This window comes from Periplaneta americana, chromosome 12 (assembly GCF_040183065.1).
Source record: "Periplaneta americana isolate PAMFEO1 chromosome 12, P.americana_PAMFEO1_priV1, whole genome shotgun sequence".
In the NCBI taxonomy this organism is placed as follows: domain Eukaryota; kingdom Metazoa; phylum Arthropoda; class Insecta; order Blattodea; family Blattidae; genus Periplaneta; species Periplaneta americana.
In genome coordinates, this window is record NC_091128.1 from 104,512,365 (window position 1) to 104,531,939 (window position 19,575).

General features: G+C 32.1%; 1 protein-coding gene across 1 annotated transcript in view; it reads right to left on the reverse strand.

Annotated features, from left to right (window-relative positions):
* Positions 1-19,575, reverse strand: part of LOC138710744 (uncharacterized) — a 112,938-nt gene that overhangs the window by 32,125 nt on the left and 61,238 nt on the right. The gene's annotated exons all lie outside the window — the stretch shown is intronic.

The following is a 19,575-nucleotide window of genomic DNA, read 5'->3' on the forward strand; positions in this document are numbered from 1 at the left end:
AGATACTTCTGGTTAAACTTTAATTTAATGACATGTGGTTCCTGTTCATTGTTGTGTTGGCTTTCTCAAAAAGAATCCATTTGTTGGTGTCACAATCAAAGAAACGTAGTACTTGCGGAAAAATTCTGTATTTGATTGCAATTCAGTCACTAATACCATGTTAATTTGCAAATTCTCGGAATAATCCTGCTGATTTATGTTTTCACGGTTCCCATTGTCATTAGTGTATTCTGATTATTTAACTACGACATTTAAAGCAACGTAATAAATTAGTGTCAAATAAAAATGGCATAAAATATCAAAACTCCAATTTTATGTGTTTTGGCTACTCAATATTTCCTGCATTGCAGGGTGCTTCTCTTCTAATGTTTTCATTGTGTTTTTGACTTCTTTAGAACTAATACCTATTAAGTTTGTATCTATTTCTGTACAATCAATGAATTTATTGGCTAGTTGGTGCTAATACTATAGGTGTTATAGTGTTATTCTACTTGAAAGTCCAATCTCAGAAGTTAACAAACTCACAAAAAAAAGTAGGTCTACGTCAAAAGTTCCATTTATCATGCAGAAATAAAGTCGTGTAATAAAATTTGGAAAGAAGATCACAATAAAATACACAACTATTGGAAAATAACTACGTACTACGTAGAAAAACGAACCGAAATCTTCATTGTATTGACTGCAATACGAATGCCTATATATTATACAATAGGAGAAAGAAAATGAAAATAAAGTAGGTTACTTTCCATGTAATGACATTTCTAGGACTCTATGAACAACTTCTGTTTCACTATAATTCATTGCTACAGGCTTCATCTAATCAGTTATTATAATCCTTCAAAGAATGCTCATAAATGTTTAAAATAAATCGCAAATATATATTCAAGCCAATTTTATTTTCAATTTCTATGGGACTGAGTGCAGTCCTGTTCCCTTTATTTTCTCCAAACCAGACACACACTATAAGTATTTCAATACATCAGCAGCAAAGTTTCCCTTAACTACAGAAACTACCAGATTTTAGAATCACAGTCTATAAAAAGAATTATAAATAAAAGTGGTTTAAACAGCATATTAAAATGTACATTGAATATATGCCACATATGCATGACACAATGACGGATGATGTACAACGGAGCTATAAATAAAAATAAAACCTTTGTTAAAAACCATGTTTAACATAACAAAAGTAGATAGTCGCAAATGTAAGGCAATAATAAAGTTCATAAAACAGAAAAATTATTTCCCTTGAATGAGCGTAATTCGAATAAGAAAATAAACAGAGGCAATTATATAAATCGAAAGTCTTGCTGATCATATGGTACAGATTAGTGTCATGCATTTCAAGCGCTATGTTCAGTTCAAGTTTGTCGAGCGTGACAAGAACCGATGTCTGCTTTGAAAAAGCTGATCTGTGATCTGTCCAGCTTGTCTGAACTTGCCCTTTCAAGTTCGCTGGCCTCTTCTACCCTCCCCTCCCAACTCTTTATGCTTTTAGCTGTGTAAGAATTTTAGAACAAATCTTGTGAAGTTTTATTTACATGTAAGGACAGGTAATTTTTATTACAAAAATATGATTAAACATTCACAGAAATACACGTACATATATGTAGGTAAATCACATTGTTTTAAAAAACCATGACAGTTGTTACTATACCAATTTTACAGACAGAAAGTAGCTGCAATTACATTCTTCACATAAAATTCATATAAATCATAGTTGCTAATTAACAATAGATGTGTAACTATTTATGGATGATGAAAATACTATTAGCGTCACAAGCACTATTCTGGATTCAGTTTTGTCGACTATGGTGAAGTTTGATATTCACTGATGTTTGCTCTGCAGAAGAAGACCTGTCATGTTTGTTTCTCCTTGTTATAAAAATATTCGCTGTTCTCCACACCTACTCCTTCATATTTTAACAGTAAAAGGATTTTAGCACAGATTTTGTGATTAGTTTTTCATATGAAATAAGACTAAGTTTGTAATGTCTTGGTTGCCTCTCTCATGTTCGAACATTGCAGGACACTATTTTAAACTGTTTAAGGATTTGAGCACATATCTTGCGATAAGTTTTTCATTTGAAATAAGACGAAATTTGTAATGCCTCGGTTTCCTCTCTCATGTTTGAATATTGCAATGAACTTTACTCACAGGTTTTTCAAATGAGAAAGAAACTGAAATAACACGTTAGTGAAAGTATAATCAATGCATTTTCTATTTTCTTACTAATTTCACGTAACACAAAATGTAATTTTTATCAAACAAATTTGCAAAATGATTTAAATGAAGCATGCTGGTTTATGCTGACAAAACGAAAACAGGCTTTTGTTATCACTAATTTTGATGATTCTGTTTAGACTAAGGGTTAATGTACAATTAAGTATAGCAAAGTCAAATTATATTATGTTCAAAAGTTGCCATCTTTACTTAATAAGTGTACCTTCTTGCCATTTCTGTCAGGAAACTCTCATAGCTCAGAACTTGAGTGTCAGACAATGGAGGTTCCAAAGTTCGACAGCAGTCAGCTTTGTCTTCTCTTTTTTTATCATACTAGTTTACATTTCGATACTGCTGTAATTTGTAGATATGTTTCTCCTATCTTTAACATGCAATAAAATGTAAATAATCTGAATGTCAATTATTTGAACGAGGTTTTTTACTGTACCTTCATAGTATCAAATGAAATATCATCATCACACAACCAAAGGAAAACCAAGGAGAGGAGTTTGGTCTGGTGCTGTGAATGGAGTCCTGGCATAGCCCAGTGACAGAGCATTCAGTGTGTAGAGCTGAAACTCCTGGGTTCGATTCCCAGTGACGGAGTGAATTTTTCTCCATTAATAATAATAAATCATCACCATCAGCTTCAAACCTTAGGCCTAATGGTCTGTTTTCATTACAGAAAATACCTTCCCTTCTTTGTCTTGGCCTTCATGGTTTTCTTCTTCTTCCTCCTCATTTAAAAAGTAACAATCTTTGGCAATTCCTCTTCATTTATTCTTTCGATGCCAGTTGAGAAAATGGAGTGGAAGAGCACATATTGTAAAAAATCCTGGACTCAGCTGGTGCAACTGACAGTACCCAGTAAAGTGTCCCTTGCTCAGGGAACAAGTGTAGTTCACAACAGAAAAGGCAGAGGAGAAAATTTCCAGTATGACTAAACCGAGCGGAAGTGACAATTCTCTCCGTGGGGATAACTCACAGAGAAGCAAGAGACCAGAAGCACTAAGATGACAGTCCCATCACTGGTCTTGTCCTGTGCAACACCAGTTAACATCACCAGTAGACATTCTCCTTTTTTCCTTACTGGCAGTTTACAAAGGATTAGCTTAATGCTCATATGAATCATGATTAGGTAAAATTTGCATTGCAGATCAGTAGTTACCTTCTACTTATATTAGAGACTGGACAACAGTGTATACTGTTCTTTATTTTATTATAGTAAACACATAATCTGCTATAAAATCATTCTACTTTAATCAGCTTCCTGCTGATAATAATGAAATGCAATCAATGATCATTTCTAAACATAATCACGTGCCATAGTTAGACAAACAATTATATTTCAAAGTTTTGAACAAGAAAATTACAGTAAATAAAACAAGATAGTTTATTGACCAGCTCACAGTCGAAGTTGCTGAGAATTTCTAAGCAAAGAAACAAATTAGTCTGTAAAAAGGACAAGTATAAATGATTAATTTTAATGACTTTCGCCAGTATGCAAAGTGACTGTTAAATGTTTTTATTTACTTCATTATACCACATTGTAGTTATGGCTTATTCACCGTTGAAAGAGAAGCACGCAGTCTTAACAATATTTAAACAAGATCGGGATTTTAAATAGATTTTCAAAGGGAGCAGTAGTGTGATATTTTGTATATATGCAATAATCTGAACAAACTGAAAATGTAAATGACTCCAAGTTTCAATTCGGATTATCGACGTCCTACTGTAGTTGAAAAATGCTGTTACTGTTTCTTTCCCTAATGCAATGCTTTAAAATGAGCAATTTTATCTCAGAATTATTTGCTTATCTAAAATCACCGAGCTTTTGTAAGCTAGTCATCAATACTATAGGAAGATGATGGCATATCAATTTTGGTATTTATAATAAAGAAAACTCTAAAGTAGTCACTCTCTACCAACACACATACTTCTCTGAAGAGAGGAAACGTGTGAATGTTGAGTGGTTGAAGCTGGCAACATAATGTTACTTCCCTCTGAGATATAAATCTGCCTTTGAACATAAACAGAGATAAGGTTAATGAGCTAGTATTGCTCACAGTAAGGCACTGCAGTAAGGAAAGGATCACGAGAAATATGTCCATAAATAAATTACAGCAACAACATGGTAAAAAGCACAAAAATGACAAAGCAACTGACCTCAACTCAGAACTTCTCCATTAATAGTCCAATTCTTAAGATATGAGCTACCAAAAACCTCTGGTAGAAGTGGGAAGAACGTACAGAACATGTTGTTAAGTAAAGAGATAACAGACAGCAACCTTTGCTGCCAATAATTTTGAAACTTTTGAATATTGTGTAATTTGGCTTTGCTAAACTTCATATTGCATAATTAATTTCCATTCAAAACAGAATTATCAAAATCAGTGACTCCAAAAATACATCATAATGTGTCTTGAATTAATTTGTAGTAGTTTTTTATAGACCCTACAAGTGTACTTGTATACCTCTCAGCTTTATTCCTTTACTCACAGACTTATTCTCGTATGAAGTGAAGTTGCATCTTATCACAGATTTGTTTACAAGTTAATCAAATATGACGACAAAAATATGGCTCACTGAGAAAGCAAAGATATAGAAAATCTAACATGGTGACTTCTTTCTCCTGAAAACTAGCTCTGTACTTCTCCAATAACCTCGGCTCCCCCACTTTAAACATTGGACTTTGCTTCCTTCGTAATGATCAAAATATTTTGTTGATTACACAGACATAAAATAAATTGTACAATTTCTTATATTTCAATTGCAGTAGTAGTAGTAGTAGTAGTAGTAGTAGTAGTAGTAGTAGTAGTAGTAGTAGTAGTAGTAGTAGTAGTAGTAGTAGTAGTACAAGTAGTAGTAATAATAATAATAATAATAATAACAACAACAATAATAAAAACAATCTGTAAAAAGAAAGTGACCATCAGAAAAATTAGTTATGCCACATTTTACATACTCAAATGTTGACGAAATCAGAATATTTCGTTAGGTAGTTTTATTTTTTCTTGAACTATTTTAAAGCCAGTGAGTAAAGGAAGAATTTTAAAATGATTTTGCAAATTCTTGCACTAAAATGATTAATCTCTGAATACTGTGAGTGCAATGACGATGTTACGAAGTATTTATAAAATTAAATGTGTAGATCCTATGCAAATCACAGCAAAAAAATTCATTAGAAGAGATTTGAATGATTCAAATCAAACAGTTACTTATTTCATTCTGTACAATTTGTGTATTCTCAGAAATATTCAATGAATGAAATGCCAATAAAAAGAAGATCTATTTATAAAAATAAACTTCAAGACATAAAATTATCAGTTTTACAGATGGCAAGAACAAACAGAAATGATAGACGCTTCTTTCAAAATTAATATCATGTTTAGGAGCATTAAAAGGCTAAGACTTACAGTATAAGAATGGAACATTCCATATCTATCGTCACTATCCTTGCACGAAACAATCCTTACAATCTGTTGCAGTCTCTTGTCAAAGTTCAAGGGATCTCCCAAAAATCATCTATCTACCTTTGTTGATAATTTTCAAGTTGAGGAGATGTGTTATGTGCAATCAGGAACATGTTGTTGCTGAGTTGGTATTTACTAATGTGAAATATGATTGTTTACATTTTTAATCCTTGCACAATATTCATGTTTATTTTATTATTCGCTAATATTAACAGAAGTGGGATAAGACTATTCAGTCCTGTCCTATAAAACTCTCATGTCCATATTAATTATTTCTTAATTATGTTAATTAAAAAAAATATGCATATAACTTTACCATTTCCACTAAGCAAAATAATTTTTAGCATTTTCTGCAGTAGAAGAAGAAGAAGAGCACTTGTAACTTGTACAGCCTAATATTTAATACAAAGAATGACAATTTCTTCATGAATTAAATACAATGCTCAAAATATCTTTCTTTCATTCTTCTTTGTTACTTACTCCCTTTTCTTCGTCCTTTTGCTTTACTTTTATATCTTCAGTATCTTCATTTTTTCTAATTGTCTTTATTTCTTCAGTTCTTATGTCTAAATAATTTTCAAAGTGGCCCCCTAATTTTTTTAACAGCATATTTTTCTGAATTTTGTAATTTGAAATTATAAGTACACACCTTTATAGATACTGTGTAAAAATCCGAGCCATTTTTATCTAAATTGAGTATGTTTGGTTGACTTTAATTGCTTTAAGATTTTAAAATATATAATAAGTATATAAAATGGTAAACAGAAGTAACAGAACATAAACCTTGGCTCCGTATGATGAATTTATCAATTTCATATACGACAGAAGTAAAACTTAGCACAGGAAGATAAAATGAACATACTTCCGCATTACACATTTTAAAGAGTAAACTATTAAAGTCAATTTATAAGAAACTCATATGAAGAAAAGAACACACACACACCTTTAAGACCCACAATGCTTGTGTGGTATTTTTTTACTTAAATGAAACTCATTTTAAAATTAATATTGTCTAATATGGTATGGATTATAGATTGTCTCAAGTTCTATAATTTTGATATGAAAAATTCTTTGATTTCACGCAGATGTTAACAGAAAAACAACACTACTTTAATCAATAAAATTTGGGCATAGGAGCCATTTACAATTATTCTTGACCATTCTTATGCAAGGAAAAATTCAAGAAGGAAATTTTTATAACCATTTTAAGAAAACTATAATTTTGTGGATTCTATACGTTTTAACGAATCTAATAACTTGAAAGTTCTGAGAATTTAAACAACAAGTTTAGTATAAGTTCTGAGACTTTAGTCAATTTGTAAATTCTAAATACGAAAAATGTCCGATCAATAATTCAAATAAAATATTATACAAAAAGGTAATAGTCACACATTCACATAATGTCGATTATAGTGCAAGGGTAAGGTGGAGTAAGGGCAGCAGTGAGTCCATGAACTTAGTGACCTAACAATTTTTATTTATAAAATAAAAATGTTATTTAAAATTAAATCAGTCTTTATCATTATTTATAATCTTTTGATGTCATAATAACCAACTTCCAGTAATGATGAGAAAGTATGTACAATTAACCTACCTACAATAACACTGAATTTCTCATTGCCATTGTTTATCAAATAATAATGTTCTCGCTGTCAAATATCAAATAAAACCTACGCATGTCTATACCAGACACCCTCAAATAAGACATTATTATTCTAAATGAATAAGAAAACAATCAGTTACTATAAATTAAAACATAACAAGTTTCTGTCTAGGTAAATAGATGACATGAATTTACGCAGTAGCATAACAAGACCTCCTACTCAAAATAAAACGTACAGTGTATGGTATGTCATGGAAGACAAATTGTAGACTGTAAACTTCTGACCCTAAAGAGTTCAATATTACACAAATGTCTCCTAATTGACTATGTATTACTGATGTTTACTGCGTAAATACAAATGACTAGAATTATGCATTGTGTGTGTGTGAATGCATGTATGTAACATGGAATGACTGAGTTCAAAATTGCACAGAAAATATGACATTACAAAAATTACACATGATTACACCACTCCCTAAATTAACTCGTCAGTTTATTGTACAAAACATGAGTAACTTTCCTTTTCAAATCCCTATTAACCGCATAGTACCATAAGTCTGTACATTATGATTACAATGCAATTTATTTATCAAGTTCTTCACCATTGAACGTTTTGTAGAATTTTCATTTTAAATGTTAGTTAAATTTACAAACATGGAGGATCTAACAAAATGAATCCCACATGCATTTAAATATATTTCTAGTTACGATCATTTTATGGTTCCAAAAACTGAATTGTAACTTTGACTTGTGGTAACTAAACTAAAATAATTAACCACACAATTTGTTTTGAAATGATTTCTTCTTGAATACGTAATTATAATACTATAACATAATTTTATAATATTGCCTGTATTCCAATAACTTACAACAAAATAACCTATATATCAAACTTATCAATATTATTTCATTCTTGTAATTAAAATTAAAGGAAACAAAATACATTAAAACTAATTACGTTCTTAACTTTCTATTAATTGCAACTTGACTGTCAACACCAACGTAATTTAACACACTTCAAAATTACATTTTAACCCAAATCAGAATCAAGATATATCTGCAATCATTCACCAATTTCCATACTACAAACATCTGTATACTGTATATAACATACTAATCACTTCAAACTTTACCAAGTGGTCCCCAAATATTTTAAGTATAACCTTCCTCTTTACTACAGAAATAGCACCCAATTCATTCAACTATTCAGTTCAACAAAACTATTTTCATATTATGATAAAAAAAAAATTGAGTTACGTTTGATTTATTAGTTACAGGATAAAATACCTGAAATATTTCTGTATCCAAAAATTTGGTTAAAGGAAATAATCGCAATATAAGATAAAGCAACAATGAAATAACAATGCAATAAATGTATACTATACTACAGAGTGTCTCAGGTCAAAGTGACAAAATGACAGATACTAGAGAACCATAACATATGAATATTTTGATAGGAAATGTATTAATAGAGCAGCTTACTGAAGGCTTCATAAGGCCTTGAAACTTCGAAGTGCAGTGAAGTGAAGTGAATGACGGTAAGTTTAAGGAGCATTTCTGTAAGCTTTATGATTAATTACCTAATTTTATGGACATTTCACTGGCATTATACACACAATGTTAATTTTGTTACAAAAATATTTTTCTAACTTACAGGAACTGTTCAAAGTAACAATTAGCAATACTGAAGCAAGCACTACAGTAAGTAAGATAATACATTCTGAAATAACCTCTCAAAGATATCTGTCGTCACAGATTAGAATCATAGATAACAACCAGTCCCTCCTCGGAATAACTGAATTTCATAAACAAATAACTAGGCAGGTGATCTACAGAAACAGAATCTTCATTAGAATAATGTGTACTCAGAAATCACTGCTGGTAAAGTCGTGCAGATTTATTGACATTATAACCAGCTTTATGGATTCGTGTGATCCTCATCTCAGTACTGACATCAATATCTTATCAAATGCAGATATACAGAGTGAATCTAAAGTTATTCCCAAACTTACGAAGCATATAGAATGGTCCAAATACAATACGAAGAAGTGCACTACTTGGCTGAGAATGGGTCAACAAGAAGAGCAGACATTATAGCCATCGATTGCCGGAATCAAAGAAGCCTCATTCTTGACCCCACTGTCCATTTTGAGAAGGATGATCAACAAGCCAATAATGTTAACGATGAAAAGAAGTCTATTTACAATCCATGTATTCCTCACTTCAGTGAGAGATACAAAATTAATATTAATACATGGGACGTGAAAGGGTTTCTTTTTGGCGCTAGGGGAACTTCATTTAAGTTAACCAAAACCATTCTCCCCTCTCTTAAATTTTATAATGGGGACATTAACAAAATTTGTCTCATGGTATTGAGAAATTCATTATCCATTTTACACAATCACTTGTATAACACTACGTAATATTATTTTTTTTTACTTCATTTCATTACTCTTAATTGTACTTTCATCTCATGTTTCTCTGAAATCAAATTGTACTTTATTTCTAAATTTATCATTGTTCTGTATTCTCTCCGCAAATCATATTGTATCTTATTTTCAATTTAATCTCTGCTTTGTATTCTGGATCTTAGTGGTCAGCCGTAGATATTGGCCAGATGTCCCAAATTGTGGAATTATTAGTATTGAATAGGAGTCCATGGTCTAGGGAATAATCTTGTGTCAGGAAGTACATGATGAACAACATACCAATGAAATAATAATACTGTATTGAACAAAGTAGATATACAGCTTATACATCAATGTAACAAAATGTTGAATAGTAGAGTGTACATTACAGCAAAAGGTTCGCGAAACGGCGACCATCATTTTCAATACAGACATTGTATCTTCTAAGGAAATTCTGGCATACTCTCCCAATATTCCAGGCATCTTCCCAAATCACATCAGATGCCGCAAGTATCCTGGCCACTAACATTTCTGAATCGTCTACCAATGCCTCATGATAAGACAATATAAGAAATAAACAAGAGGCATCAAATCAAGAGAGTGGGTTGACCATGCAATTAGAGTTTCTCTTCTAATCCAACATCCGAGTCAGTGGCCAGGATACTTGCATCATCTGATGTGATTTGCGAGATACTGGGACATTTGAGAATATGCGCCAGAATTTCCTTAGAAGATGCAATATCTGTAATCAAAATAGTGGTTGTCATTTCGAAAACCTTTTGCTGTAATGTACCGTACTGTTCTATTCAACATTAATTGTTACGTTGATATATAATCTGCCTCTTTGTTCAATACAGTATTATTACTTCATTGGTAAGTTGTTCATCATGTACTGTATTTGCTCGCGTAATTTGCGCACTTTTTAATCTATTTTGGCTGTTTGAAAAATTGGGGTGCGTAAAATATGCGAATTTTTTAATTTAGACTTCTTGATCTGGGCTTTATTCAAGTATATAGTAATTAAGAATACGGTACTTTTCTCATCAAGATTACTTGTAATCTTGGATTATAAATAATAATTAAATTAGGTAAATGAGAATCATAATGAATGCAAAGTACATAGCAGACATAGCATTCTCAAAGGGTAGTCTTTAATTAAGCACACTGTACGAGTTTATAGGCCTATAGGTGGTTGATCAATGCATTCTTCATGTTGCTGTGACGCACTGCACAATACCTGTTAAACAGTAAAACTTCTCACAGACACTGCCCTTAGGGGTAATTTACAAGGACAAGCATCAGTGTTGAAGTAATGTATTTAGGGTTTCTTTGTGAAGCAGGTAGTTGAGTTGGGTACGGTCAATGAACAATGCCGTAGAATGCAAGTATTGGCAATGGAATTTAGGGAAGGAAAATTCATACTACACTGAAAAAGAATTGTACGTAAAATGTGTGCGGAAAATACACAGAGCAATATTAAAGTTCAAAATAATCCTTTAAAATTTAGGATGCGTAAAATACATGGTGGCGCAAAGTAAGCGAGCAAATATGGTACTTCCTAACATTCATAACCTTGTACTGACTCAGGATTACTTCCCAACCCATGGTTTCCTATTCCATAAATGTTGCACACAGATTACTCTATATGCTCCGTAAGTTTGAGCACAACCACTTAATTCACCCTGTATTAACAGACATCATAACCTTCACCTAGTGCCATTAAACTTTTTAAATTCTAGCATTGACACTGTGGATATTCAGCAACCAATGGAAGCAAACATCTTTCATATATGGTAGTGTCTGTTTGCTAACCACTGTTGAGAAAGCTATTTAGCAACTGTAAGCAGCTTCATCATATATGAGATGAATGTCGGGCAAACTCTACATTCAGCAGTCCTTCTTTCAGTACTGTGTGACACTGAGGTTTTGTCAAATCTAAGACACACTGACAAACTTAACATGACTCTCAGCTATAACCCCTGTCACATTATATGGTGTATGGCATACATGAAAAGAATGGAAATACAAACTATGCTGTTGCTATTTCATGTGATAGAAGAAAAAAAAAAGAACAAAACTATACTCCCACTTCGCAAGTTGCAAAACATTCCTAGACTCTTGGTATGAATAATCCATCTACTCGTTGAAAGAAGCATGGAGAGAGAAAAACCAACTCACTTTTCATAGCAAAATTTGATCATTTATGGTGTTATAATGGTTTTAAAGAAACAAAAATTCCATAAACATATGACAATATAATCACAATTTCTCCTGAAACATACACAGTAACGAAGCTAACAAATGACTAACATTGACAGACTCAGAAGATACTGTATGTGTAAAAACATTTTGAAGTGCCAACCTTCCAAAGTAAGTGATGAGATAGCATCACCAACTGCCTTATTGAAGCATTAATGTTGTAAGCATTCCAGCATAATTAATTGCCTCTCTTCAAGCACTAAATTGTAACATTCTGACAACACTGAAATGAGACACCTGTATATCATAAGTAGACTGAGGATGTTCACGCAGGTTTTAATTGAAGAGGCATATTTTAGAACTTGTTATCTTTTCATTTCATAAAATACAGAGTCATATGAACCTGTTTTACTTTGCATGTTTTGCAAATTTTTGCTACATTTTTCATCTTTGTTGGATTTCCATTTTGTAACACTCATTTCTTAGTGGTCTACGAGGAAGTCTAGTCTAAATATGGTCTCATTTTGGTTTTCTGCCTGCAGAAATAGAGGAATTAGAATGCCTCCCATTGAAACAAAAAAAATTGAAACTGTTGAAACTGTGTTGGAAAATTCAGGGTTAGCAAGGCTGAAAGAAATAAAGATGCTGATCAGATGTGATAGCAATTTAAGTGAAAAAGAAGTGTCACTTGTGTCACATTTTAAATACTGTCCTGTCATATCTAGTGATGTTCAAAGATCCTTTTCAGCACAAAATTATTTTTGCAGACAAACACAAGCATATGACTGTAGAAAATTTAAAAAAAATGTGATTGTTTATTGTAATAAAAGTTATGGGAAATGAAATTCTATAGTAGATTAGTTTGTAACAAACATATAGCAATTAACTACACAGCACTTTAACAGTTTTCTTTTTGTCTTAGTTTCAACTGTGATATGTACTCCAAAATCAATGTAGGCCCTACGATTGTTTAAGGAGTCAATTCAGAAATTTTTGTTGCATATTTTTATTGCATTTTTTGACACTTTTTCTATCACGTTTGCATGCATACTTTGATGGTTTTTGTTAAACGAACATCCTCAGTCTAATCATAAGGTATACACATAAGAAAAAAAGTAAAATTTGTTGGTGTTTTACTTGCGATTTGAATGATTGGTGTTATTTCATTTAGGCCCACAATGTTAGTAATAGGCCACTCTGCTGGAAGGGAAAAACTTAATTCTAATATGTAAAATTTTATTTATCCCATACAATCAAGACATGGCCATTTTAAACATATATAATTCATCAATAAAAACGAATACTGAAGCAATATATACATATAATCGACACTGTAATATAACAATATCATTAACAACAAAAAATTCTTGTTCCGGCCGTAAGTCAGACACTCAAGACCGGTTTACAATCATAGCACACAATAGGCCCATCATGGAAGTAATTTATTTTCAGTTTTATATAAATATGCATACATACGCACTTGCACATGCACAGAATTAGTATGCATATATGTGTATCAATGCATACACATACTTCTTTTACCTGCATTCCCATGCATCAGAGATTGTTTACATTGTTTGGCTAACACAATATACCCCAATATAACAATCAAATGCAACAAGAAAGCTTTGATTGCAGTCTCTCATAATATTAATGAATTTGTAGTTAATGGCGATTACATGATGTTAACATTAAATCTTGCGTTCATGTTTTAAGTCTGGTGAATTTAATGGATTTTTAACAACAATAAAAATCTTCGTTCATGATAAGTAGAGTTGGAGATTCCACGTCTTAATTTTGCTACATTTAAACCAACTCGGCCCCTGAATGAGAGCTGAAGATAATATTTATCGGTAATTACATGTTAACTATTAAATCCACGTTTTATGGGTCCTAACTCTGTTGGATACAATGAATTTTTTAGAATAAATGGAAATTAAAGCTAGGGGTCCAGTACTGTATTTTGCTTTATGTAACAGAACTCTGGCTCCAAACGAAGGTTCTAGACAATTTTTGTTTGCTTTTTTTTTGGCCCAATTAGCTTTTCGAAAAAAAGCCTCTGCAGCCTGTGTGACTACAGAGTGTAAAATCTACAAGACTGCAGAAGTTTCTGATGGCGAAGTCAGATAACACATGAGAAATAGGAGAAGATCCCAGCACTCCTGCAAAAGCACTAAGGACTTCTACAAGGTCGTAAAAATTATCAAAGAAACAAAAGTGTGTGAACAATGTGACAATATTTACAAGAACATAAAAATCCACAAGGATAACATACAATGAGCTTACATTTCACCCCAAAATCGAATTAATATCTAGTAGCTGCTGGTTGTGTACGTACGTGAGTGAGTGAGTGAGTGAGTGAGTGAGTGAGTGAGTGAGTGACACAGAAAAAAAGTGGGTGAATATGTATGTATATTAACAATCCATTATAGCCTACTTTGAGAAGAATTGCACACTAGAGAGCTGCAGAATAGTGCTTAAAACTGGTTTAGATTCGACTGGTCAGAGAACCTCTGTCAAGGTCGACCATCAAACCAAATGTTCGAATTTCAACCAGTTACCCCTTATGTTTTGCAGGCTAGACAGAACATCAAGCGAACTTCATTCATATATGAAACTGACATTTTCTGAGTACACAAATGGAGTAACAATTGAAGGAAATTTACTTTCTCTTGTTAAAAAATGTGTTTGCTTGGATATAGGCCTACAATTGATCGGATACTTTAATACACTTATTTTCTTAACTAGTACATAAATGAACAAATGGACACCAGTAACAACAGAAGAAATAAGTGTAATGTGTAATATGAAATTGGTGCATAAAGAAATGCAAAAATAGAATAAATTACAATTACTTACTAAAGACAAGAGCAAATAAGTAAGTACATACATTCTAGTGTAGCATTTACACTTTAAACTCAAAATGCATACCTCTAAAGCAGTAGTTGTAAATATATTATAATTCCTTTTAATTACTCTAAACAGCTAAATTCTTATTTAATTAACATAATTTTTTAAGAAGACAGTGTTATTAACAAAAAAGAAAAGTACTCTGAAATTCTAATGCTTGTACTTTCATGATACAGGTTGCAGGTTGTTGTTCTTGAAGATACACAACTGTAATACCTGGATGAATGAATCAATCAAAGAATCAACTAATAAATTAATCAATCGATCAATGAACCAATCAGTGAATCCATAGATGAATGAATCAATGAATTGATGGATGAATGAATCATTGAGTCGATGGATGGATCGATGGATGATTTGATTGATTGAATGTACTGAGAGAGAAAGTATTACCAATTAAATGGAAGATGTCCTTGCAAAGGCTCTCTGAATTCCTGCAAGGTTTAATGTGGTCTGCCTTTGCTGTCCACCCACAAAGAATGAGAAAGAACCACATATTTCTTAAACCGAACACTGAGACACTATGTGAGACGGAAGAGCTTTGCATACTGACTACAGCGCCAGGCAACTGGTTGTGCACGACTCTATTGTACACTTACAAAGTGTCGAGCTATTCCATCTAGATTAAGTTCCTGAAGAGCTTTCGAAAAGATTCAAGTTCATTGCACTAACAATTTTTCCTGACACATTTCATAATGTTACTGCTAAACATCACGGAGACTGATCAGAAACTGACCATTGTAGATTGTAAGTTGAACCATAATGTATCTTAAAATTGAATTTTGTTATGTTGAATTTTAAAAGCCATATAAGTAATTAGCAAATACTGTAGAACATGGGTGTCCAAACGCCTATAGAACCAGGAGATATTGCACGTCAAGCATGCTCTGCTAAGGTCAATAACTTTCCGTATAAAATAGGAAAAACGACCTTAAAGAATATGCGCTGTGGGTTGCTTATGCCAGGGATTACCTCGTACGAGTTACAAATGCTGTAGAAGGTCAAATATGAAATTATGCTGAACAAATTATCTGTATAGTATTCGTAAGACATAACAGTAAAAATGTAAGACAGGTTTTATAAAAAAAAAAAATGTGTACGGATCATATGCAGTGACTAAGAAGAAGACAGAAAAATAGGAAAGATTGGAGAATGGTGGGTTTGCAGTGAAAGACCTGCCCATGGGCAGAACACGTATGTATGTATGTATGTATGTATGTATGTATGTATGTATGTGTACAGAATTGAAGGTATATACATCCATAAAGAATTCAATAAATTATCTAGACAGCTTTCTTCAAATAAATTACAAACTTCTAAAGGGATGCCACATCAGCTTTGAATCTTATTTCATAAAAAGTATATCTCAGTTTTGATAACATCAATGTTGATTGATTTCCTAAAACCCTTTTTCACCCTATCATACCACTGATTCCTCATAATTCGTTATAGTGAATAGACAGCAGGGAAATGGTAGTACCCCTTGTTTTCAGTATCTATTTTGCCCACCACAAAATCCTACTGGACTCAGTGAGATTTATATCAATGTCTCCAGCGAAAAGCTATTGCTCTACAACTCAACAACTATAAATTACCATGAGCTGTCATATAATTATAACAGTAACAGATATCACACTGCCAAGGTCCGCCAAATAATGCAATCTCTCACTTATGCATGGAAAGTTTATTACCAGCAACATCTACACACATGTAAACATCGATGTTCGCACTCAGACTCATAATGTGATGAGCAAAATAATCAGATTCAACTGGAATTTCATATTCGACTACAAAATGTAGTATAATGCATTATGTACTCTACATACACTTCTGAAAAATTATTATATATATAGCTTCTTACAACTGAAACTTTTGTAACCCACAAAATTAAATTGAAAATATTGTAATACTTTGTAATATAGATGTTTATATATTATATATAAATTTTTTATTTTACTTCTCCCTTTCCCTAAGAATTCATACATGTATACAACTATACTCTATAAAATATCTTAGGAACAAAATTAAGTAAACAACATATCTAAAATTAAAATATACATTTATCATAATGACTAAAACCTGTTTTCTCTAGATATGTGACACTGTCAAATGCAGCAGTCTTCAACATATTAAATATGGAAGGACAATATTATTTCATAAGTATCTTTTACATGAGCACTCCGAATTCATGGAACACCACAGTGACCATGTCTTGCAATAATGTTTAATCCCACACATTTTACACTCCATAAATTGAAGTAGGAATCACTTTAGCAAAAATGGTGCTTTCCAGCTGTGCCCTGAACACAGTTCTAATATAATATAGCGAATAAATCTATGTAAGGAAATTCAAGTATTACTAATTTAAAACATAAGTAAATTATATTGTCCGTAACAATGATACATTCAAAATTGCTTCACCATTAAACACAACAATTAATAAACACATCAACAAAAATTAAAACAAATTAAGGATAAAAATAAATGTCATGAACATTTTTTTATTTCAACAGCAATAAAGTACCGATGGGGCTGAAAGCACTATGTTAAATAATATGAAGTTTGACTCTCTTACAGTATGCCCAAAACTGAACAAAAGAAGAAGGAAATAAATCTATTGGAAAAAACAAACTTATTATCCAGATACCAATAACTTCAGCACATAAATTCTGTATAGAAAATATGTAATACAAAAAAATAATAATAAAAGAGTCGGAAAAATATCTAGAAATTCAACTTGCATAACAATATCAATATTATATATTCCATCCAAATGGTATGCATTTAAATCACATTATAAAAAATGATCGTCTGAAGTTTATGATTGGAGGAAAAAGTCTCTAAACAGTTCCCTATTGTGCAGGCTCTTGGATGACCTCCAATCACCTTCTTGCTTCCCAGTATAATGTTGATGTTGAATCCAGATGGTATGATCTCAGATTTGAGTATTTGTGAAGATGATCCATGTCCATGTCAATAAACAATTAATTATTTTGACAAAATATTATGGATGCATATGACCTATTCTTTTTCATTTGGGAACCTGTAGAAAATTAACTGTTGCATTTTTGAGCAAATTATTATTTTGCGTTATTTCTATGATATATTAAAACTTGGAAAAAAAAAAAAAAAAAAAAAAAAAAAATTAATGCACTGTACTTAATCCTCCCCCAAAATGGCAGGTACTTGTCTTGCATCATTCACTCATACCATAACTGTAAACTGTTACCATAGTAGAATGCCAGTAGAGGCAAAGGCTACCACAGAACACCATCTTAACACAATGTGCATTATTTCTAGGTGCAGTGTTGTATATACCAAATATGAACAAAGTATGTTCCAACAGTTGAAGAGAAACTGATATACAAAGACACAACAGACAGCAGAGATTGGTCAAAAACAACTTTAATTAGTTTTTCATATCAAGCTTGCTAAAGTCTGTATCTTTTCGTTTTATTTTTTTGAAAATAACAAAATCGATTATCTGCAGCATTAAAATACTTTCCTTCTATATTTCGTATAAGAAGAAAGTAAAGAGCCAGTCAACTCAGCAGCAAACATCTGGCATAAGAAACCAACCAAATTTATTAATAATACATCTGATGATGTCCTGTGCATTTCTAAGTAAAGATATACCAGATGTAAAGATAAATAACTGATAAGTGCTTAGCAATAGTTCACAATCCTTTTACATTACTCAGCTTTGCAGAGATGAAAAATAATGTAATAAACTGTATGACATATTATGATGTGTAACATCCAAAGTACATCTAGTCATAGAAATAATCTCATAGTAAGTTCATTGCTTGTAACTTTGTTCATTGATACTGTATTTCAGGAGATAAATTAAAAAATGTATTACACAATATCGAATGTACATTTAGTATCAGGCAGTACATCTCACTCGACAATGTGTGTCATAGGAAGAACAATTGTTTGTATACATCTGAAGTCCGAATGGTGTAATATGTTACTAGTCACCAATGTATGCAATGAAGGGGGAAAGGAACTGACCACCCTACCCCATTATCTCCTGGCCTAGTTGCCTCATGAGTAATGCTTTGTTGGTGTCACTTGTGGGGTCCAGACCTGTCTTCGAAGAGTTGACTAAACAACAATATGGAACACATCATGAAATTGTTCCTAGCAACAAAAAACACCATTTTTGCCAACTTTGTAATTCCAATTCAAGTACAGAACTTTCATAACAATTCTCACTACTGCATGACATTTCTTTTCAGTCGCAATTCTCATAACACAGTGTTAGCAAAGAGAGAAGTGAAGCACTGGAAAATCAAAGTGCTTTCGCCTCTTCCAATATAATTTACATTGAGCTTCTTTTTATATAGCCACAAACTAATCCAGGGGTTGCCAAGCACGTGGTACTAATTGCCTTTCTGCATGCATATCAAGTAAATCAGGAACAATGAAAAATGCTAGAAAAAAAACAAGAAACTATTTATAGCGACGGTTTAGGAAATAATAGAAATTCAACAAATCAGTTTTAATTATAAAGTAAGATTTTTAACAACTAGAAACAATAAAATTATAACAACTTTACTTGGTCACTATGTTTGTGAAATCCAATCTTTGGTTTTTTCTTACTTAAATGCGAAACCATAACAAGAAAAAATACATGAAAAATCTCGCGTAATGTGACCATACGAAAGAAAACTTTACCTTGAAGTATTTCATCCTATTTTGAATGATACTTATAGAATCATATATAATCTGTTTTCAAATGGCTGTATGTAAAAA